General features: G+C 48.0%; 1 protein-coding gene and 1 long non-coding RNA gene across 2 annotated transcripts in view; one reads left to right on the top strand and one right to left on the bottom strand.

Annotated features, from left to right (window-relative positions):
• Positions 1-6,930: 6,930 nt before the first annotated feature.
• Positions 6,931-24,459, bottom strand: part of LOC140419628 (uncharacterized) — a 46,714-nt gene continuing 29,185 nt past the window's right edge. The window contains exon 2 of the transcript XR_011945924.1: positions 6,931-7,822. The gene's annotated coding sequence lies outside the window, so the exon portion shown is untranslated. The remainder of the gene's footprint in view (positions 7,823-24,459) is intronic.
• Positions 7,756-11,634, top strand: LOC140419632 (uncharacterized). Its single transcript, XR_011945930.1, has 2 exons — positions 7,756-7,852; positions 8,816-11,634. It is a non-coding gene; the product is annotated as an uncharacterized lncRNA (long non-coding RNA).

Genomic DNA, 24,459 nt, shown 5'->3' with positions numbered 1-24,459 from the left:
CCGCCTGAAACATCTAAATCCTGGAACGTTTAGCTGCCAATCCTGCCCTTCCCTCAACCAGGTCTCTGTAATGGCAACAACATCATAGTTCCAAGTACTAATCCAAGCTCTAAATTCATCTGCCTTACCCGTAATACTTCTTGCATTAAAACATATGCACTTCAGGCCACCAGACCCGCTGTGTTCAGCAACTTCTCCCTGTCTGCTCTGCCTCAGAGCCACACTGTCCCTATTCCCTAGTTCTCCCTCAATGCTCTCACCTTCTGACCTATTGCTCCCGTGCCCACCCCCCTGCCATACTAGTTTAAACCCTCCCGTGTGACACTAGCAAACCTCGCGGCCAGGATATTTATGCCTCTCCGGTTTAGATGCAACCCGTCCTTCTTATATAGGTCACACCTGCCCCAGAAGAGCTCCCAGTGGTCCAGATAATGGAAACCCTCCCTCCTACACCAGCTGTTTAGCCACGTATTTAGCTGCTCTATCTTCCTATTTCTAGCCTCACTCGGTAGCCTCAACTCAACTCGGGAGTTGAGAAACTCTCCTCTCCACAGCTGGGCCGCGGAGGATTGTGGGAACCCTCGCCACCACTCATCAGCTGCAGGAAGTAAGTGTTTTACTGGCGACTGACCACAGATCAGACCTGAACCTATAATTCGGTTCCTTTCTCTCCACAGATGCGGTCTAACCTCATTAGTGTGTCATATTTTGATATTCCAACATCTGCAATGTTTTTGCTTTTTAAAAATTGATTAATTTTATACTGGAGTGGCTGGCTAGGCCAGTATTTATTGCCATTCATAACTGCCTTGAGCAGTAAGCCTACTCGTGACAATAATAATGATTATTGTAATTGTGCATAAGCCAGTGGTTCTCTCTATCCAGGGGTCTTTTAATGCTGCTGAGGTAGGAATCTGACCAGAACTCGATTGTGTAATAATAATAATAATGATTACTATTGTCACAGGTAGGCTCTGAGAGGTCTATGAAATGCAGGAGAGATTAAATGGTGAAAGGGATGCAAGGCTATATGAGATGGTAATCGGGAATATAGAAAGATTTCTAACACTGATGGTGGCCATTCCGCAGGGTCGACGGTTCAGTGAATCAAGAATGATTAGAGTGTGGTGCTAATAACACCAGGATTACAGGGTTGATCCTCGTGCTGGCTGTCCAAGTTCCCCTGTGTGCAGGTTGCTGCATTCTGTTATGATTCTTGGATTTGGATTTGTCACGGGTACCGAGGTACAGTGAAAAATATTATTCTGCGTAGAGTCCAGACAGATCGTTCCATACATGAAAACATAGTACAAACTATGGATTACCTCCAGAGTTGACAATTCTAATGTACTCCTGACGGCTCTGCCACATTCTCCCATCTATAAAATTGAGGTCATTCAAAATTCTGCTGCCCCATGTCTTAACTTGCAGACAGTCCATCTATTTACACAACCCCCCTCCTCTAATTGTGGCCCCTCTTGCCCCCCATTTCAATTGTGCACCATCGGTGGCCCTGCTCCTTCAGTTGCCTCGATTCTAAGCTCTGGAATATGTTCTACTCACTCCCACATCCTGTCAGCGTGCTGAGATTTGAACCCGTGCCCCCAGATCATTCACCTGAGCCTCTGGATAACTAGTCCAGATGACATGATCGCTACACCATATTCTCCACTCAACTTGGGGTGAGGAAAGGTTGGCACGGTGGCACAGTGGTTAGCACTGCTGCCACACAGTGTTGGGGACGGGTTCGATTCCGGCCTGGGTCATTGTCCGTGTGGAGTTTGCACATTCTGCCTGTGTCTGTGTGGGTCTCATCCCCTCAACCCAAAAGATGTGCAGGTTAGGTGGATTGGCCACGTTAAATTGCCCCTTAAGTGGAAAAATTAATAAAATGAAATAAATTTGGGGTGAGAAAACATATGAGCAGCAGAGTTTTGGATGATTTCAGGTTTCCAGATGCTGGGAAGCAGGGTCAATGTGAGAGGCTGGTCAGGAATGCATTGGAATAGTCAAACCTCAAGTTGACGTGGGTATGAATGAGGATTTTGCAGCAGACAAGCTGGGGTAGGCTGGAGACAGGTAACGTTACAGGGGTGGAATTCCGTGGTGTTTGTGATGGTGTGGATATGTGATCAGAAACCCGTCTCGGATTTAAATCTGACCCGGAGATTGTGCAGACTGTGGTTCAGCCTCAGACAGTTCCCAGGGAGAGGGATGGACTCGGGAGTTAGGGAATGGGATTTGAGGTGGTGGTGGCTGTGGTCTTCCCAATTTTTAATTGGAGGAAATTTCTGCTCATCCAGTGAATGTGGGATAAGCAGTTTGATAATTTAGTAACAGTGGAGGATTGGAGAGGGATGGTGGTGATGTAGAGCTGGGTGTTGCCAGTGTACATGTAAAAACTAACTGTTTTTGGACAGCGGGATAGCATTGGTACCTCGCAGCAGCAGGAACCCGGGTTTGAATCTGGCCTTGGATGACAGTCAGTATGGAATTTGTGCATTCTCCCCAAATCTGTGTGGGTTTCCTCCGGGTGCTGCCACAGTACAAAGATGTGCACGTTATGTGGTGTTATGGGGATAGGGTGACGTATAGTGCAATCCTGATGGGCTGAATGGCCTCCTTCCACACTGTAGGGATTCTATGGATACTAGTGTCATCATGTCGATGGGAAATAGGAGGGGCCAAGGATAGATCCTTGAGGGACACCATGTTGAAGAGGAAAGGGATTTGCAGATAGGGTGGTACTTTGCAAAGAAGTTGGGGGCCAAAGATTGTTTTCTCAGGAAAGGTGAAGATAGTGTATTTAAAAGTGAGAGGGGCAAAGCCAGAAGCGAGAGAGAACTGTTAACGATATCAATTAATGTGGGGAAGTTGGATGGTCAGCGGTTTAGTGAGAATTGGGTCAAGGGAGCAGAAGGCAGGTCTCGTAATCAAGATGAGATTGAACAGAACATGACAGGAGACCGGAGATAGATCCGAGTTCACACTCCGACGAGGGGGATTTTTAGAGACAGTTTGGCCCGGTGGAGCTAGTGGAAGGGAGGGAAGCAGCAGAACAGCTGATCAGATTGTCCACTCACTGTAATTACTTGTGAATTCGCTGGTGTCTCAGCATGACTGAGTGAATGTCTTCCCACACTGGGAGCAGGTGAACGGTCTCTCCCCAGTGTGAGTTCGCTGGTGTACAGTGAGATCAGATGATGTCTTGAACCCAGTTCCGCGGTAGGAGCACCTGAACGGTTTCTCATCAGTGTGAATACGTTGATGACGCATCAGTTCCCCGAAACTTTTAAAGCACTTCTCACTGTCTGGGCATTAAAAAGGTTTCTCATCAGTGTGAACACGTTGATAGTGGAGCAGTTCCTGGGAACGTTTGTAGCACTTCCTGCAGTCTGGGCATTTAAATGGTCTCTTCTCATTGTGAACACTCTGGTGATTCAGCAGAGTGGATAACTGAGTGAATCCCTTCCCACACACGGAGCAGGTGTAAGGTCTCTCCCCAGTGTGAACCCGTTGGTGTGTCCGCAGGTTTGATGACCTACTGAACCCACTGCCACACACGGAGCAGGTGAACGGCCTCTCCCCAGTGTGAGTGCGCTGGTGTTCACTGAGTTGAGATGACTGCTTGAAGCCAATCCCACAGTGAGAGCATCTGAACGGTCGCTCATTGGTGTGAGCACGTTGATGGAGTATCAGGTCCCAGGAACATTTATAGCACTTCCCACAGAGTCTGGACATTTAAATGGCGTCTCGTCCATGTGAACTTGCTGGTGCATCAAGTCAGATGACCGAGTGAATCCCTTCCCACACTCTGAGCAGGTGAATGGTCTCTTCCCAGTTTGAACTCGCTGGTATCTTAGCAGGTTGGACGACTGAGCGAATCCCTTCCCACACAGGGAGCAGTTGAATGGTTTCTCCCCGGTTTGCACTCGCTGGTGTTGCAGCAGGCTGTGTGATCGAGAGAATCTCTTCCCACAATCAGAGCAAGTGAATGATCTCTCCCCAGTCTGCCTGGGATGATGAATTTCCAGTTGAGATGTGGGTCTGAATCCCTCCTCACATTCCCACGGTTTCTCCTCACTGTTAACGGAGCTTTTTCCTTCCATGTTCAAAATTCACCGATATTCAGGTTGCAACAAATTGGGCGATCCTCAGATCCTGATGTAACGTTTGGTTTGAGTTTCCTGACTGCAAATCTCCCCCTTGTAACACTCTGTCAAATTGATTTAAAACAAAAAAAAGGGAGTGAGAGAGAACCCACAAAAACACAAAGGCAGGTTGTGAAATTGAGCTGAATGAATCTGGTCATTTGTGGAGCCGACACCAGGGAAATGTGACCATGAAAACTGCTGGATTGTCATTAAAAACCCAACTGGTTCACTAATGTCATTCAGAAAAGACAACCTGCCACCTGGCTTTAACCCACACAAACTTGGACCTCTGCAAGAATACAAGAAATAGGAGCAGAAGTAGACCATTCGGCCCGTTGAACCTGTTCTGCCATTGAACACGATTGTGGCTGATCTTGGTCTTCCATTCCCCTTTCCCGCCAGCTCCCCATCTCCTTGACTTCCGGAGAGACCAAAAATCTCACCATCTTAACCTTAAATATATTCAGTGATGGAGTATCCACAATCCTCTGTGCTAGGGAATACATGTGACAAGAAAGACAGAGAGGGAGAGAAAAAGAGAGTGAGTCGTGGTGCAGAGACAGAAATGATGAGGGAAAGGGAGAGAGAAGGGAGTGGGAGTGACAGGAGCAATGGAGAGGCATTTTCTCAACCTACATCGGAATCACAATTTGACAGAATCTCCTAAACCCTTAACCTCCACCACCTGGATGGAGCAGGACAGCAGATGTATGTGAACATCACCACCTGCAAGTTCCTTTCCAAGACACACATGTCCGATCTTGTCTGACATCCAGTACTGGAGGAGCAGAAATTTCCTCTATTTAAATATTGAGAAGATTAAAGCCATTCTCTTCCCTCCCCTCGACAAACTGCATCCCTGTCTGTCCCTGCCGAATGTCTGAGGCTGAAGCAAACTGTTCACAACAATGGTGAAATATTGCACCCCAGATGAGCTCCCAAACACATAACACATCATCATCAAGATCACCTATTTTGTAACATTTCTCTGAAAAGTCTTAATGTTTTATTCTGTTCAAGGCACAATATAAATACAAATTATTGTCACAGCTCTGGATACGTATCATTGTTCTTCCCCATAAATAACAATTTGTAACTCAGTGAAAAAATTTGATGGACATTCTGACATGAAGAAACATTTTTTAAAATGTTGCCCCCAACAATGATGCCGACTGAGCCTGCGCTCTGCTCCAATAAAGATATATTGAGTGCACGTGCGCACTGCTGTGGGTACGCAATTAAAAAGGTGTGCGCATGCGCATTGCTGCTACTGAGCAACAAAGATGGCGACTGCTTAGCCATGGCTGCAGACTCCGCTCAGGTCACCGGGTACCGGTAGGTTCTTTTTCTGGGTTTCCTGTTTCTATAATATGTTTACGAAGTGTGCTTAACGACCGGGCTGATCTCACTGACCTGCCATTCCCACCTTTCCGGATTGTGAATTGACGAATCTTCTTCAGGTCGCCATTAATCACACTGCGGATGCTTCACTCAGCCCAGTCCCGCCCCCCCCCCCATTCACTGTGATTGGTTGGAGGACCAGCTGCTCCCGCTCGGGCCTCCGGTCCCGACCGTCTGCTTCGATTGGTTCGCAGATGCCGTTAATCATTCCCCGGCATTGTGAGGTATCAGGTGAGAGGTCCATCAGAGTCAGCATGGTTTTGCGAAGGGTAAATCGTGTTTGAATCATTTGTAGAAGTTCTTCGAAGATGTAACAAGCCAAGTGGATAATGGGGTCCTGTAGATGTATTTGGACTTCCAGAGTACATTTGATAAGGTGCCGTACAAAAGGTAATAAACAAGGTAAGATCCCATGGGGTTGACAGGTAATGTAATATATAATTTTTTTTAGTGTCACAAGTAGGCTGACATTAACACTGCAATGAAGTTACTGTGAAAACCCCCTAGTCGCCACATTCCGGCGCCTGTTTGGGTACACAGAGGGAGAATTCAGAATGTCCAATTCGCCTAACAGTACGTCTTTTGGGACTTGTAGGAGGAAGCCAGAGCGCCCAGAGGAAACCCACACAGACACGGTGAGAACGTACGGACTCCCACAGTGACCCAAGCCGGGAATCGAACCCGGGTCCCTCGTGCTGAGAAGCAACAGTGCTAACCACTGTGCTATTGTGCCGTCCTTAAACTAGGGATTTCGAACCCAGGATCTCCTGTTTACTAGTCAGGCGCTTTAACCAATAGTGATATCGCTTGGATAGAGGATTGGCTAACCAACCGACAGTAGAGTGAGGATTAATCTGTCTTTTTCTGGTCGGCAAGCTGTAACCAGTGGTGTGCCTCGGGGTTTGGCCCTCGGGGCCCAGTTATTTACAACCTATATTAATTATTATGGGACAGATGGAACATACAATATCCAAATTTGTAGATAACACTGAAATGGGTGGGAAAACAAGTTGCAGTGGGGAAATATGAAATAAACTAATGATATGCATAGGTTGGGAGTGGGCCAAAATTGAATAAAAAGGCAACATATTATCTAAATGAAGAGAAACTTCAAAATGCTTTTGTACAGCGGGATCTTGGTGTCATCCCATCCATTCTTCTCCTCCACTTCCCAACCCCCTTCCATCCACTGACTCTATATTCACCTCCTGCTGCCTTGGGAAAGTGGGCAGAATATTCAAAGCCCCCTCCCACCCGAGTTATCGGGTGGCACAGTAACACAATGGTTAGCAATGTTGCTTCACGGCGCCAGGGACCTGGGTTCGATTCCCAGCTTGGGTCACTGTCTGTGCAGTGTCTGCACGTTGTCCCCGTGTCTGCGTGGGTTTCTTTCAGGTGTTCCGGTTTTCCTCCCACAAGTCCCGAAAGACGTGCTTGTTAGGTGAATTGAACATTCTGAATTCTCCGAACAGGCACCAGAATGTGGCGACTAGGGGATTTTCACAGTAACTTCATAGGGGCTGGTTTAGCACAGTGGGCTAAACAGCTGGCTTGTAATACAGAACAAGGCCAGCAGTGCGGGTTCAATTCCCATACCGGCCTCCCTGAACAGGCGCCAGAATGTGGCGACTAGGGGCTTTTCACAGTAACTTCATTGAAGCCTACTTGTGACAATAAGCGATTATTATTATTGCAGTGTAAAACCTACTTCTGCCACTAATAAAGATTATTATTATGTTTATTTCAAGGAGGGTGGAGTCTAATAGCAAAGTGGTGTTGCTGCAACTGCACAAGCAGCCAGTGAGGCCACATTTAGAACTGCACAGTCTTTTGATCACCTTCTTTAAGGAAAGATGAGGGACTGCCAAATGAGGAAAGAATTTCTTCTCCCAAAATGGTAAATCTTGGAATTATTTACCCCAGGAAATGTGGAGGCCGAGTCCGTGATCAGTTGCAAGGCTGAGATCGATCTGTTTTTAATCAGTAGGGGAATTGAGGATTACTGCGGGAAGGTCGGAAAGTGGACTTAGTGAGTGTGAGATCAGCCATGATCTTATTAAATGGTGGAGCAGCTCAAAGGGCTGAATGAGTGACTCCTGTTCCTATTTCTTCTGGTCTGTTCTGTTTGTAGGTAAAGATTTCCAGTATCTGTGTGACTGGAGAAGAACTGAGATATATAAAACCCTGGTTAGACACCATCTGGACTGCTGTGATTTCAAAAAAAAAACCCCACAAAAGCTGGAAATCTTCAGCATATCGGGCAGCGTCTGTGGAGAGAAACAGAGTTAATGTTTCAGGTCAGCATGATCTTTCATCAGATCCAGAACAGTGTTCCCATTAGGGACAAAGGGGCAATCTGTGGGTGGAGGCAGAGGGCATTGGTTGGATGTTGAACAAATACTTCACATCTGTCTTCACCCAAGAGAATGAGGAGGTAGATATGGAACTGAGACAGAGAGACTGACGTTTCCGAGAAAATTGAGATAGGGAGTGACATGGTATTGGAGTTATTGGCTGGCTTAAAAGTGGACGAATCTCCAAGTCTGGATGAACTGTGTACCAGGATGCTGAGAGAGACGAGGGAGGAGATTACAGGAGCTCTGACCCAAATTTCTAATTCTTCTCTGCACACGGAGAGGCACCAGAGGACTGGAGAACACCTAATGTGGTCCCACTATTTAAGAAAGGTAGAGATAAATTAGAGAACTACAGACTAATGAGTCTCATTTTAATTTCATGTCAGTGGTAGGGAAAATATTGGAGAAAATTCAGGAGCAAGACTTATCTTCACTTGAACAGGCAATATTTGATCAGGTGTAGTCCGGATGGCATTGTTAGAGGGAGGTTATGCCTAACAAATTTGAATTGATTTTTTTATGTGACCAGCTGTGTAGATGAGGGTAGTGCAGTTGATGTGATTTACATGGATTTCAGCAAAGCCTTTGACAAGATCCCACACAGGAGACTTTACAAAGAAGGCAAAAGCACATGGGATTGAGGTAACACAAGGTGGATTCAAAATCAGCTCAGCTGTAGGAGACAGAGGGTGATGACGGACAGCTGCTTTAGTGACTGGAAGCCAGTGTCCAGTGGCGTACCACAAGGATCCAGCAGAGTGAGAATGGAGGGAGTGTGTGGGATGGAGATTTGCAGCTTTCGGGGAATAAGAGAGGAAAAAAAATGTTCCATAGGAACTAGAATTGTCTGTTCTGAGTTTCTATCCTGTACTGACTGATGACTTTTGTAAATTGTTTTTACAGGTTATTAGATGAGGAGGAATGACAGACAGAAATCTCAAATGTCACGTCTCAATCTGACAGTCACTCGATTCCCTGGAGCCTGAATATCATCGGGCTTTGAATCTAGGAGAAATGTTTGCCCGAATTGTCAGCTACAGGTTTCAAACATCAGTGTGACTGGAAAAGCACCGAGACCCACACAACACACACCCGAGTGAGAGTGTTCCAGTGAACTGACTGTGGAAAGATCTTTCACCAGTTACACAGCGAGGAGAGACTGCACCCGTGCTCTGTGTGGACGAGGCTTCAACTGATCAACGAACCTGGAGAGACACAAGGTGACCCGCACAATGGAGAAACCGCGGAAATGTGAGGACTGTGGGAAGGAATTCAAAGCTCCGTCTGAGGTGGAAATCCATCGATGCACCCACACTGGAGAGAGGCCGTTCACCTGCTCGGAGTGTGGGAAGGGGTTCATGATTCATCCAACCTTCTGATGCACCAGCGAGTTCACACCGGGGAGAGGCCATACACCTGCTGTGATTGTGGGAAGGGATTCAGTCGATCATCCAACAATGCAGTCCCACCAGCGAGTTCACACTGGTGAGAGGCCATTCACCTGCTCTGAATGTGGAAGGCGATCACTCTGTTATCCCATTTGCAGGCACACCACAGAGTTCACACTGGGGAGAAGCCATTCACCTGCTCCCAGTGTGACAAAGGATTTACTAATTCATCCAATCTACAGAAACACCAACGGGTTCACACGGGTGAGAGGCCATTCACCTGCTCTCAGTGTGGGAGGGGATTCATTCCGTTGTCCAAGCTGCTGATACACCAGCGTTTTCACACTGGGGAGAGGCCGTTCACTTGCTCCGAATGTGGGAAGGGATTCACTCAGTCCTCCACCCTGCTCTCTCAACAGTGAATTCACCTCTGCTCTCAGTGTGGGAAAGGATTCACTCGGTCATCTAGCCTGCTGACACATCAGAGAGTTCACACCGGGGAGAGGCCATTCACCTGTTCTGTTTGTGGGAAGGGATTCACACAGTCAGCCAACCTGCAGACACATCAGTGAGTTCACAAGCGATTACAAGGGTTGGATTCTGCTGTTGTTGCTGCTGTTCATCACGTCCAGGACTGACATTCTGACAGTTAGTGAAGTGGGAGGGTCGGAGGGTTTCTTTCTGCTGGACTAGCCGGTCTCCTGACTTTGCTTCCAGAGCACATTTCCACTGGAATGATCCACAAACTGATGAAGGACACTTATTTTATCCTGAGTAGTAAATACTGTTATTTCTACCACTACAGGTAAATCTCTCATAAATATATTTGTATCTGTTCCATTTAGCCTACAGCACAGGGCCAGGCCAGTCGGATCAATTGGTCTGTGTCAGTATTTATGTTCCACCCGCTCCTCTACATCTCTGCCATCAGCATTTCCTTCTATTCCTTTCTCCCTCATGTCTGTATCTAGTTTCCCCTTCAATGTATTCATGCTGTTCACCTCAACCACTCGCTGTGGTCGTGAGTTCCACATACTCACCACTCGCTCGGTAAGAGGTTTCCCATTGAAATTCCTACTGGATTATTGAACCACTGCACAATCTTAAAGACTCCCACCAGGTCACCCTTCAGTCTTCTCTTTTCTAGAGAAAAGCAGTCCCAGCTTTTTCTGAGGTTTAAATGATCTCGGGCCTGGTATTTTTGTGAATCTTTGTTGCTCCTTCTCCAGTGCCCCTATTTCCTTTTTCTAAATGGAGATCAGAATGTTGACTGCTCCCAGTGTAGTCGAACCCTGATTCCAAACAAGTTGAACATAAGCTCCCTGCTTTTCGATTCTATCCCTCTAGAAAGGAACCCTATAAAAGGCCCCACATGTTAGGAAAGATGTGAAGTTCTCGGAGAGGGTGCAGAGGAGATTTCCGAGAATGGGAGCAGGGATGAGACTTCAGTGAATTGGAGAGACAGGAGCTGCTGAAATTGTACTTTTTAGATCAGAGTACGTGGAGAGGATGGTTCCACTGGGAGGAATAACTAGAACCCAAGGGCACAGCGTCAGACTAAAGGGACGATCCTTCAAAACAGAGATGAGGAGGAATTTCCTAAGGTGGTGAATCTGCAGAACTCTGCTGCAGAAGGCTGTGGAGGTCAAGTCACTGAATACCTTTAAGGCAGAGATAGATAGGTCCTTGATTAATAAGGGGATCAAGGGTTATGGGGAAAAGGCAGGAGAATGAGGTTGAGAAAAATATCAGCCATGATTGAATGGCAGAGCAGACTCGATGGGCCGAGCGGCCTAATTCTGCTCCTATGTCTTATGGTCATGAGGTCAGAGAAGGAGGCTATTCAGCGCATCGATTCCCTGTTGCAAATCAGTCAGTCCCATTGCCCTGTTCTATCCGTGTAGCCCTGCAAGTTCAGATCCCTAAATGCCCATTCAGTTTCTGTTTGAAATCTCACATTGTCTTAATTTCCACCCTCCTCACAGGCAGTGAGTTCCAAGTCATTACCATTCGCTGCACCAAAATATTCTCCCTCACATTCCCCCTGCATCTCTTACCCAAAACCTAAAATCTGTGTCCCCCCTCGTCCTCGTCCCTTCAGCAAATGGGAACAGCTTTTCTTTATCCACCTTATCGAAACCTGTTGTAATCTTGTCCACCTCTATCAACTCTCCCTCAACCTCCTTTGCTACAAGGTGAACAACCCCAGCCTGACATCGACGATAAAGAACAAACAGAATATGTTAATATCTGAAATCAATTGGGAATGTTTAATTTCTGTTTTAAAGATCTTGTGAATATATTGTCCTGGACAATAAATGAATTGGAATACTTTCCCTTGGGTGTGTCTGAATGGGATATTTGAATTTGGTATCCACCTAAATTCCAGTGAAAGTCTGGAATGTGTAGATGGGATGAATGAGTTGATCACTTTCTCTTGGAAATGTTTACATCCTTGCCCATGAACTTTGTTTTAAAGAAGTCCAGCCACTACATAAAATATCAGCACCTTAACAGGGGGAGATCAGAAAGACAGACTCACTTTGGTCTTTTCATCAGCACATCTGAGAGTTAAGAATGTGTGACATGATTTTGGGATACCGGTGTGAGTGCAGATGTGATTTGTTACACGTGAAGAACAGCAAGTGTAAATTCATGTTGAAACGGACTGAAGACCGGGTCCCAAACGCACAGCTACTTGAGACCCAGCAGGAGATGAAATGGTGAATGTGTCCAAGGGATTGAGACAACATTGTGACATCATCAAGGCAGTGACACACACTCCAGAGAGAAACTGACTTTAAAACAATCAATGGAGATGGTGCTTCTACCCAGAATGCAATGGTAATGCTGCTGCACTTTGATACTACTGCTCAGACATTAGACTGTGTCAGCTCGTATTTAGACTGAATAAAATCTAACCACTGCCACCAATAAGGGTTCTAACGGTGAATCAGTTCAGAGTTTGGGAAAGTGGGGGTGTTAATGGTCAATACAAATTAGGAGCAGGAGTCGGCCATTCGGCCCCTCGATCCTGCTCCTCCATTCAATTAAATCAGGGCTAATCGGATTGTGGTCTCAACTCCTTTCCTTCCTCCACCCTTTCACTCCCTTGTCAATCAAAAATCTATCAAATTCAGCCTCAAAGCAGATTCAATGCCCTGCCTCCCGCCCTCTGTGGGGAAGAAAGATTCACAGACCCACAGCCATCAGGGGGCAAAATTATCAGCATCTTAAATGGGAGACCCCTTATTTGTAAATGGTGTCTCCCTAGTTCTAATCTCTGCCACAAGGGGAAACATCCTCTCAGCATTCTCTCTATCAATTCCTTCCAGGGTCTCATGTGTTTAAATAAGACCATCACTCATTCTTCTAAATTGCAATGGATCCAGGCCCAACCTGTGAAACCTTTCCTCAAAGGCTAACCCCCCTCATTCCAGGAATCCGGGCAGTCAACCTTCTCTCCAAACCAGGGGCTGGTTTAGCACACGGCTAAATCGCTGGCTTTTAAAGCAGACCAAGGCAGGCCAGCAGCACGGGTTCAATTCCCATACCAGCCTCCCCGAACAGGCGCCGGAATGTGGCGACTAGGGGCTTTTCACAGTAACTTCATTGAAACCTACTTGTGACAATAAGCGATTTTCATTTCTACTGCTTCTAATGCACTTATCTCATTTCTGAAATAAGGAGACCCAAACTATACACAGTGCTCTAAATATGGTCTCACGAAGGCCCTGTAAAACTGCAGCAAAACATCCCTACTTTTATATTCCATTTCCTTTGCAATAAACAACAATATTCCATGGACCTTCCTAATCACTTGCTGTACCTGCAGACTAACTTGCGATTCCAGGGCACGCCGATCCCTGTTCTGCAATCTCTCTCCATTTAAAAAATATTGTTTTATTTAATACTTCCTGACAAAGTGGACAATTCACATTTTCTAAAGTTATGCTCCATCTGTCAGGTTTTTGCCACTCACTTTGCAGAGTCCTTAAATCCACTTCACAAATTACTTTCCTACCTATCGGAGTCATCAGAAAATGTAGCCGCCATACATTCAATCCCGTCATCCAACACATTCATATAGATTGTAAATGGTTCCGAGCACTGATCCTGGTGACATTCCACTTGTCACATCTAACCCACCCAGAAATGACCCATATATACCTACTGGCTGCTTCCTGCTCGCTAACCAATCCTCTATCCATGCTGATATGTTGCCCCCAAACCATGAGCACTTATTTTGTGTAATAACCTTTGATGTGACACCTTGGGAAATACATTCTGGAAATCCAGATAAAGCACATCCACAGGTTCCCCTTTATTGACACCCCTTGTTACTTCCTCAAAGAATCTTGATAAATTAATCATGATTGATTCCCTGAACCTAATTTTCATTTTTAAACAATGTATCAAAAGAAAAATTAAATCTCCTCTACCCCTCTGGCTCCTTTACCAGTTACCTTAGAGGGACTCACTTTCTGTGAAAGAGCTCGTTAACCCCTCTCACCCACTTTCCGGAAAGTGAACAAATTTAATCAGGAAAAGTCCACCAAATTAAAATATTTTCTGGTTAAAAGTTTATTGACGAAACAGAACATGGTTAAAAAAACTAACAGAAAATTACTTGAGGATCAAAGATAACCAGAGTAACAGGATGTTCACAATGTTCTGGTCCCAAATAGTTTCCCTTGGCTCCTCTGTACCCTGTTCCCATGACTCCCCACTTTGGACACAGGGGCACTGAACCCTGGGGTCGCACCACCATCAGCCCCGGTCACACCCCCACCCCTGATTAGTTGGAGGTCAATTTACCAGGCAGGCTTCCAGCACCTTCCTGTCTCTATTCGTGCACAGGCTCCTTGATTCTCAGCTAAATTCAACCCTCCGCTCCATCACCTGGCTGTCATTGACACGAGCAATAGAGACAGAAAGGTGCCCGAGGCTCAAATGGGAAGTCAAAATTTGTGGATTAGGATCCCCATAAAGATCAGCAACTTCTTAGAAAACAAATCAAATTCCCAGTCAACAAATTAAAGAATCACATGGCGGGACTTCAAGTTTTATGACTTTGAATGCAACAAACAAACAAACAAACTAGAAGCTACTTTAACCTACACATAGAACTTTGCTCTTTTATAATAATAATCTTTATTATTGTCACAACTGGGCTGGCATTAACATTGCAATGAAGTTACTGTGAAAATCCCCTAATCGCCACACTCCGGCGCCTATTCGGGTACCCGGAGGGAGAATTCAGGATGTCTAATTCACCTAACGAGCACACCTTTATGGGAGGCAACCGGAACACCCAGAGGAAACCGTACCAAAGTTACACAATCTAAAGTTGCACTCCACGATTATAGTTACTCTGCCCTGGAAGTCGATACTGAATTATCTCAGAACCAGTCCAAAGTGATGATTCATTCCCGAGGATTTACTTCCGTTCTTTTCATTTCGCCGTCTGGCAGCCTTTAATCCCGGAACTGTCTTTCACAGGGAAAGATTAGCCAGCTGCCAGAAAACCGAGTGTAGGCACAAATAGGCCATTTTCTGGTTGGCAAGATGTAATGAGCGGTGTGTCACAGGGATCAGTGCTGGAGCATCAACGTTTCACAATTCATATCAATGACTTTGATGATGGGACCAAAGGTATGGTCACTTAGTTTGCTGATGATGCAGGCGAAACGGAAAAGGAGGTGATGTTGCTCGGATAATAAGGGACGGCATCAGAACATTAGTAACAGTGGATCTCAGATCAGGAATACAAAATGTGGAATATGTTTGGGTGGAGCCAAGAAACAGCATGGGGCAGGAAACATTGGTAAGAGTTGTTACAGGTCACCAAACAGCAGGGGTTGTGTGGGACATGGTATTAAGCAGGAGATTAGAGAAGCATGCAGCATGGGTAAAACAGTAACGGGTGACTTCAATCTGCATATAGACTGGGTAAACCTAATGGGCACTGATGCTGTGGAGGACAAGTTTCTGGAGTGTGTTAGGGACAGTTATCTACAGCAGTAAGTTGAGGAACCGACTAGAGAACAGGCTCTTGTAGATCTAATATTTTGCAACAATAAAGGGCTAATTGATAATCACGCTGAAAACAACCTTTAGGGATGAGTGACCAGAATATTGAATACGAGGTATTCCAATCTGAAGCCAGGGTATTAAGTTTGAAGGAAATTTTGAAGGTAGAAGGGACAAATTAGCTGAGGTGGATTGGGGTAAATACATTAAAAGGTGTGACAGTCCACAGGCAACGGATAGACTTTCAATAATTATTACAGTTTACATTCCTTCAAGGCACAAGAACCCCAAAAGGTCAGAGAACCGTGACTACCAGAGGAAGTGAAGTATTGGATAAGATTGAAAGAAAAGGCCGATAAAGTTATCAGAAGTAGGAATAAACCTGAGGATTGGGAGGATTTTATAATACAGCAAAGGACCAAGACATTGAGAAAGCGAGGAAGAACAGAATATGAATGTGAACCAGCAAAATACATAAAAATTTATGCACATTTTTTCACACAAAGAGTGATGAGCTTGTGGAATTCACTACCACAGGAAGTAGTTGATGCTAAAACTTTGAATACATTCAAGAGGCGGCTGGATACAGCGCTATGGGGAGAATGGGATCAAAGGCTATGGGGAGAAAGCAGGATTAGGCTATTGAGTTGGATGATCAGCCATGATCATGATGAATGGCGGAGCAGGCTCGAAGGGCCAATAGGCCTCCTCCTACTCCTATCTTCTATGTATCTATGTAAGTTCCTAATCAGCAGGTTTACCACTATTGTGACATGTAATGGCCTCTTCCATTGATCTAATGGGATCTTTAACTTTTCTTGTTAGTCACGGTTACATTACTTTTCCGGTTGGAATGAATTTTGTTCCTTAAAGGAATCTATATTTGTTGTATATATGTGAAATAAAAGTCTTAAAATCCCAGAGGACCATAGGCTGCTCTCCCCTTTGACAGAGAGAGAGCTGACTGGTGGTGATTTAACCTGAGGGTCAGCACACCTCAGGCGAGGGGCCTAGTTGAGAAGGCGGGGCCTTCATGAATAAACTCAGCCTGTACGGGAGTTGAATCCTCACTGTTGGCCTTGCTCTGCATCACGAACCAGTCATCCGGCCAACTGAGCTAACCGACCCTCTGGTAAATATGTAATAATTCCTTAAATATTAGGTATTCCCTGTACCAATCAGTTTCCCAGTCCACCTTAGACAACTTGCCCCTCATAGTTTTCTACTGTGAGGAACACCCAGATAAATTAAACAAAATAACCTTGTAACCACCAGGGCCCATCTCCATGGCAATGTGGCATATCTTTTTTTTGGGGGGGGGGGAGGGGGGTTTCAAACAGAAACAGAAACTAAATATCTTCAAACTTCCAAACATCCCTTCACTCTGTGATCCTTGTGCAATTTGAAGCCAGGTATGAGCAACAAGGCTCAAAGAGCATCAGCCCACTGAGACCGGTCAATCCAGCAGAAAGAAACCCTCCGACCATCCCCACTGACCACCTGTCAGAATGAACAAAATGCAGTCCTGGATGTAGAGCAGAAACAATAACAGCAGAATCCAACCCCTGTAATCAATTGTGAAATTGTTGGTCACAGCAGGTGTGATGAAACATGCAATCCCGTCTCACATCGAGAGGTGGACGGCCTCTCTCCAGTGTGAACTCGCTGGTGTGTCCGCAGGTGAGATAACTGAGTGAATCCATTCCCACACTGAGAGCAGGTGAATGGCCTTTCTCCAGTGTGAATTTGCACGTGTCTCAATAGGCGGGAAGAATCACTGAATCCTTTCCCACACTTTGAGCAGGTGAATGGCCTCTCCCCAGTGTGAATTCGCTGGTGTTTCCGCAGGGTGGATGAATCACTGAATCTTTTACCACACTGAGGGCAGGTGAATGGCCTCTCCCCTGTGTGAACTCGCTGGTGGTTCCGCAGGGTGGATGAATCACTGAATCTTTTACCACACTGAGGGCAGGTGAATGGCTTCTCCCCAGTGTGAACTCGCTGGTGGTTCCGCAGGGTGGATGAATCACTGAATCTTTTACCACACTGAGGGCAGGTGAATGGCTTCTCCCCAGTGTGAACTCGCTGGTGTGTCTGCAGGTGAGATAACTGAGTGAATCCGTTCCCACACTGAGAGCAGGTGAACGGCCTCTCCCCAGTGTGAATGCGTCGATGAGTCTCCAGCTCAGATGGGGCTCTGAATCCCTTCGCACAGTCTCCACATTTCCACGGTTTCTCCATGTTTTGGGTCTCCTCTTGTCTCTCAGGTCGGATGCTCAGTTGAACCCTTGTCTACACAGACAACACGTGTACAGTCTCTACCCGCTGTGAATGTTGTTATATTTCTCAGGCTGTGTGTCTGGTTGAAGCTCTTTCCACAGTTAGTTCACCGGAACACACTCACTCGGGTTGTGTGGGTCTCGGTGCTTTTCCAGTGAAACTGATGTTCCAAATCTTAAGAAGACAGTTCGGGTAAATGTTTCTTCTTCTAGATTCAAAGGTCAATTATATTCAGGTTCCAAGGAATCGAGTGACTTTGTCAGATCGAGATTTCTGTCTGTAATTCCTCTTCATCTAATATCCTGTAAAAACAATTTACAAAATTCATCGCTGTCAGTACAGGATAGAAACTCAGAACAGACAATTCTCGTTTTGGTGGCACATTTTTTCCTCTCTCATTCCCCAAAAGTTGTAAACACTCTCCCTCCATTCTCACTCTGCTGTGTCTAATATTCACCCTCTCTATTCTCCTGAAGGTGCTGATTCAGGTTGATTGACAGCTTCCTGTCCAGGAGATCACAACAAATATGAGCTGCAATTGGCCATTCGACCCATTGAGCCTGAACCATTCAATGGGATCATTGGCCGATCTACCTCAGCACCGTTTTCCCACACTATCCCCCATATCCCTCGACATCTTCAATATCTAGAAACCTATCAATCTGTGTCTTGAAACTACTTGATGACTGAATCTCTAGAATCCTCTAGGATAGAGAATTCCAAAGCTTCACCACATCTTTGAGTAAATAAATCCCTCCTTTCTCTCCATTTACCTGCCAGTTCCCCATAACCCTCGACACCCTCATCAATCAGAAATCTGCCTGTGGCTGAGCTGTCTGATATTTGATATGGGTGCGGGAGCTGCTTTTCCGCAGGTTCCGGTGCCACTCACCTATAATCTGTCACTTATCCTGATTGCCCGCCACTCATCTACCTAATCCTTGAATTAATATTTATCATGTCCCTGGAAGACTTCAGGATTCAGATTGGTAGGATTATGCCAAAAAAAGTCAAGAAATCGGTCGATAAAACAGCGCAGGTGGATTCAGCGGGAATGGAGCCGCCTTTTCAACATGGCGGCCTGACCCTCAGGAGGTCTCTCGACCCCGCGCTCTCGGCTCTGGGGGCAGCGAAAATGATGCCGACAATGTCGGTGTTATCAACCAAAGGCGGAGTGTGCTGACTCAATATCTGTGAGCTCCTGAGGACCAGCTGCAAAACTCCATGAAGAGGCTCGATGATCCGGAGGAGAGAATCCTGAACATTCAGCAAGATGCCTCCTCGACAGAGGCAAGAATTCAACCCTTTGAAAACCAGCCGAGTGGCTGGCGGAGGTCCTGGAGAACCGAGGGTCAGAGAAAGAACATCCGAGTCGTCGGCCTGTCAGAAGGTGTGGAGGGTAAGGCTCCCGTTAGGTTCTTCGAGGACCGACTGCCACGTTTTCTCAGCTGGATGTGAAGCCTGGGTGTTTCAAATTAGAAAGGGTGCATCGTATCCTGTCTCTGAGGCTGAGGGATAGTTTTCATCCCAGGCCTGTAATCATTCACTTCCACAACTTGAAAGATCGCCAGAAGGTCCTGGAGACGGTTACGGTGAGGTGGCGTCCGGCTCCAGGCGGGAGTGAGGATTCAGGACTTTTCGGCAGCAACACAAATGAAGCGTCAAGACTTCGATGAAGTTCAAAGGCAGCTCAAGCCTGTGGGGAGTGAATTACGTCAGGCTTTATCCTGAGACCCGAAAAATGGTATCCAACAACTCCGTCAAGTCTTTCAATATTCCAACTATTGCCTTGGCCTTCATTAAATCCACGAAGGGCAAGGATCTGGAGGGATGGTTTGCAGCTCGGACTAACTCAGGTTCTAATCTGGACTGTTTCCCTGTCATGGCGTTGCTGTCTGAATTTCACAGAATCCAATACAAATAGAAACATAGCAACATAGGAACTGGAGTAGGCCATTCAGCCGCTTGAGCCTTTCCCATCATTTAATGAGATCATGGCTCATCTGTGGCCTAACTCCATATGCTTTAATACCTTTGCTGAACAAAATCTATCTCGCTCAGATTTATTTGCCGTTTGTGGGAGAGAGTTCCAAATCTCCACCACCCTGTGTGAAGAAGTTCTTCCTAACATCGCTCCTGAATGGTGCAGCCCTGATTTTTAGACAATGATCCCTAGTTTTAGAATCTCCAACCAGTGGAAATTGTTTATCTTTATCTATTTCCCTGTTAATATCTTAAATACTTCAAACAGATCACACCTTAAACATCTAAATTCTCGTGCAAACAGGCATAATTTGTATAATCTCTCCTCATAATTTAAGGTCGTAGTCCAGGTGTCGTTTTAGTAAATCTATATTGCACACCCTCCAAGGCCAAAATATCCTCCCGAAGGTGTGGCGCCCAGATTTCCTCACAGTTCTCCAAGTAGGGTCTTACCAGGGTTTTGTACAACTGAAGCATAACCTTTGTCACCATCAGAGACTAACCTTAAATTCCAGATTTTATTGATTTAATGGATTGGAGCCCATGTCCCCAGAACATTCTCCTGTCTCTCTGGGTGACTAATGCAGTGACATTGTCACTGGGTCAGTGTCTCCCCCATGGTCTCTATGAGGTTGTTTGGGGAGAGAAACTGGAAGCGGCGGATAGTGAGAGTGGAGAATGTTCATTGCTTCACATTCGGCTCTGGGGCCGCACTGGGGATTTGTAAACCCCGTCCTCCGACACTGACCTCTCACCTGCCACCTCACAATGCCCGGGCAATGATTGACGGCAGCTCTGCACCAATAGGAGAAGAGTGGACGGGTCCGGAGGACCAAGCAGGAGCGACGGGTCCGGAGGACCAAGCAGGAGCGACTGGTCCTACAGCCAATCGGAGTGAATGAGGGGGCGCGACTGGGCTGAAAGAAGCATGCGCAGTGTGATTAATGGCGTCGCAGAGAAGGTTCTTTCTCGGATCCACAATCCGTGAAGGAAATGGCGGTATGGAGGGAAAGATGGATCAGGAGGATTGTTAAACCAAATGTTATATAAACCGAAAACGCGGAAAAATAACCTACCAGTACCCGGGACCTGAGCGGGGGCGGCAGCTTTCTCACAGACGGGACTAAGCAGCCGCCATCTTCATTGGGTACGAGCGGTGGTGCGTATGCGCATCCACCATCGTTATTGGGCAGTAGCAGCAGAGCGCAGGTTCTCCCACCATCTTGATTGGGGAACTAGCAGCGGAGCGCAGGCTCAGTCGCCATTATTGTTGGGGGCAAAATTTGTGAAGTATTTCTTTATGACAGAATGTCCATCAAACTGTTTCACTCTGAGTTACAAATTTTTATTTATGAATATATGTCCAGAGCAGCAACAATAATTTGTATTTATATTGTGCTTTGAACAAAATAATACTTTAAAACTTTTCAGAGAAACGTTACAAAATAACAATTGACACTGAGCCACATGAGGAGATATTAGATTTTAAGGAGAATCTTAACGGAGGAAAGTGAGTCAAAGAGGATTTCTGAAATTTCAGAGATTGAGGCCTTGGGAACTCAGTCATGGTAGAGAAATTAAAATCAGGAATGCTGAAGTAGCTGGAATTAAATGAGTGCAGAGGTCTTGAGGGAGTGTGTGGCTAGGAGAGATTACAGAGATCTCTGGGAATGATGACCCATATCCCAGACGAGATGGATGATGTTGTGGATTGTGCGGCCTGGGACCGTGTAGAACTGGTCAAGTTGGATCATATGGTCCAGCACGGTGCCAAGGCACAAACACATCGCCTTGGCGAAGATCTTGTAATCCGTGCTGAGGTTGGAGACCGTTTTTTAAGCTGGTGGAGATCCCCACTCTTTGGCAGCAGATAGCCCTGCGCCATGAGAGGGGCATCTCCCCGGTCGCGAAACTTTCCCCCAGGACCCCCGCGTAGTTGCTCCCTAGGATGTCCCTCAACATCTTGAAGAACTCCACAATCAGCCCATCCAGCCCTAGGGTTTTGCCCCTGGGCAGGATTTCGAGCGTGCCAGTCAGCTCCCCCAGGCTGAGAGGGACATCAAGCCTCTCGGCGCCCTCCGGGCCAACCTGCGGCAGGCCCTCCAACAAAACTCTGCAAATCTTCGCTGGACAGATCCAGGGAGAAAAGGGCACTGTAGAAGTTTTGAATTTGAGCCCTGACCTCCTCCGGATCCGAGATGAGGGACCCATCGTTGGCCAGCAGCATAAGGAGCTGCTATCGGATCCCATACCTTTTTTACAGAAGTAGAAGAAGAGGCAGTCACAGTCCATGTCCGTGAGAATCTGGACCTACGACCTCACGGACCTGACAAGTTGCAGTTCCCGCAGCTCACCCTTCTTCTCCCTGTACACCAGCTGCAGGGCCAGATCCTCATCGGGCTGACCTATACGTGACTCCAGGTCGAGCAGCTCTTTCTCCAACTCCTTGACCCTGGATTTTAGCCTCTTTGCCAACCCCCTTGCATACTCCTGACAGAAGGTACGCACATGAGTCTTGCCGACGTCCCAGCATAGCCTCAAAGAGGGGAAGCCTCCTGCTTCCTACTCCAGCCGGTCCAAGCGTGATGAAATGAGCCCAGGAACAGCTCGTCCTCCAGCAGCAGGTTGTGAAAATGCCAGTATGCGGAACGTGACTGAGCGTGAGACAGGGCGAGCCCCGCCCACACCAGAGGGCATCTGCTGCGCAGAAGCCGTCGGGACACAGGGCAATGAAATGTAGAGGCGGTCGATTCTGGACACTCGAACCCCAGGCCTCACAAAGGTGAAGATTCTGAAATCAGGGTGGCGAGTCCGCCAAACGTCCACCAAGTCAAAGAACCCGACCAGGTTCCTTAACTTCACAACCGCACAAGAGCTGCACTGGGTACCGAGGCGGTCCTTTGTCCCAAGGGTGCAAGTAAAATCCCTCCCACCTCCCCCGGGACGATGCACTCGCCCGCGGCGATGGTGCCAAGATGAGTGCACACTTGCTTGAAGACAGTCGTCTGCTGCTGGCCAGCCTGGGGAGCGTAGACATTTACAAAGTGAAGTACCTTGACCCCCTCGCGGACCGTCAGGTGCAGCAACCGGCCTGGCACTGGCTCCTTGACCCCCAAGATCTCCGGCTGAAAATGTGGGGCCAACAAGATAGCCAACCTACCTAAACGTGAAGTTAGGTGACTCATGTAGACCCACCCCTCACCACTCCAGGAGCCATGGGGTTCATCTCCCAGAGCGGTGTGGGTTTCTTTCAGGCAGCACGCCACATACTTCCCGTCCTGGAGGACCGAGAAGTTCTGAAACCGGCGGAGCGTGTCCATGCTGCGGAATGTTGTGGCGGGCTGTGGTCACCTCCATATCAGCAGTAAAGTGCCACCTGCACTGTCACCTTTTGAGTGTTTGGAGGGAGCAGAGGAGCGCGGGCCCTACCGCTTCCTCTGGAGTCCGGTGAGGAAAGATTCCAGCCAGCGCTGCTCAGTCACGTCCGCGTCTCCCGCCTCTTTAACGTAGATGCGGGAAGACTTAATGAGCAGCCCCACGTCCGACCATCGGTCGAGGGCAAGCTGCATTCGGTTTAGGTGACTATGGTTGAGACATATAAAATACCCGGAGCTCCCCTTGGGGGATATGGGGCGACTCGGTGTCGGGCACGAGGGATTCCACCGCCTCGCTACAATTGGACTCAAAATCAACCCCGTGCCCCCACCGGGCAGTCGCTGTCTGGGACCGAGTCCTCCGCCACATTGAGTGTGATGGATGGCTGGGTCCTATCAACCAGCCCTGGGTCTGCCTCGATCCCAACCCCCGGAACGTCGACAGACAGGTTCCTCCCGGGCTCCTCTCAGGAAACTGGGCCAGAGGAAGGCAGTGGTTCAGACCCCGCTCCTCTTGTGATGCTCGGGGAACTAAGACTGCTCGGGAGGCTGTGATTGCTCGGGGGGCTGTGACTGCTCGGAAGGCTGTGACTGCTCGGGGGGCTGTGACTGCTCGGGGGGCTGTGACTGCTCGGGGGGCTGTGACTGCTCGGGGGGCTGTGACTGCTCGGGGGCTGTGACTGCTCGGGGGGCTGTGACTGCTCGGGGGGACTGTGACTGCTCGGTGGGCTGTGACTGCTCGGGGGGGCTGTGACTGCTCGGGGGGGCTGTGACTGCTCGGGGGGGCTGTGACTGCTCGGGGGGGCTGTGACTGCTCGGGGGGGCTGTGACTGCTCGGGGGGGCTGTGACTGCTCGGGGGGGCTGTGACTGCTCGGGGGGGCTGTGACTGCTCGGGGGGGCTGTGACTGCTCGGGGGGGCTGTGACTGCTCGGGGGGCTGGTGACTGCTCGGGGAGCTAAGACTGCTCGGGAGGCTGTGACTGCTCGGGGGGCTGTGACTGCTCGGAGGGCTGTGACTGCTCGGAAGGCTGTGACTGCTCGGGGGGGCTGTGACTGCTCGGAGGGCTGTGGCTGCTCGGGGGGGCTGTGACTGCTCGAAGGGCTGTGACTGCTCGGGGGGCTGTGACTGTTCGGAAGGCTGTGACTGCTCGGGGGACTGTGACTGCTCGGGGGGCTGTGACTGCTCGGGGGGCTGTGACTGCTCGGGGGGCTGTGACTGCTCGGGGGGCTGTGACTGCTCGGGGGGCTGTGACTGCTCGGGGGGCTGTGACTGCTCGGGGGGCTGTGACTGCTCGGGGGGCTGTGACTGCTCGGGGGGCTGTGACTGCTCGGGAGGCTGTGACTGCTCGGGGGTGGCTGTGACTGCTCGGGGGGCTGTGACTGCTCGGGGGGGGGCTGTGACTGCTCGGGGGGGGCTGTGACTGCTCGGGGGGGCTGTGACTGCTCGGGGGGGCTGTGACTGCTCAGGGTGCTGTGACTGCTCGGAAGG

This window comes from Scyliorhinus torazame, chromosome 5, assembly GCF_047496885.1.
Source record: "Scyliorhinus torazame isolate Kashiwa2021f chromosome 5, sScyTor2.1, whole genome shotgun sequence".
Lineage (NCBI taxonomy): Eukaryota > Metazoa > Chordata > Chondrichthyes > Carcharhiniformes > Scyliorhinidae > Scyliorhinus > Scyliorhinus torazame.
This window is presented reverse-complemented; position numbering and strand designations above follow the sequence as displayed.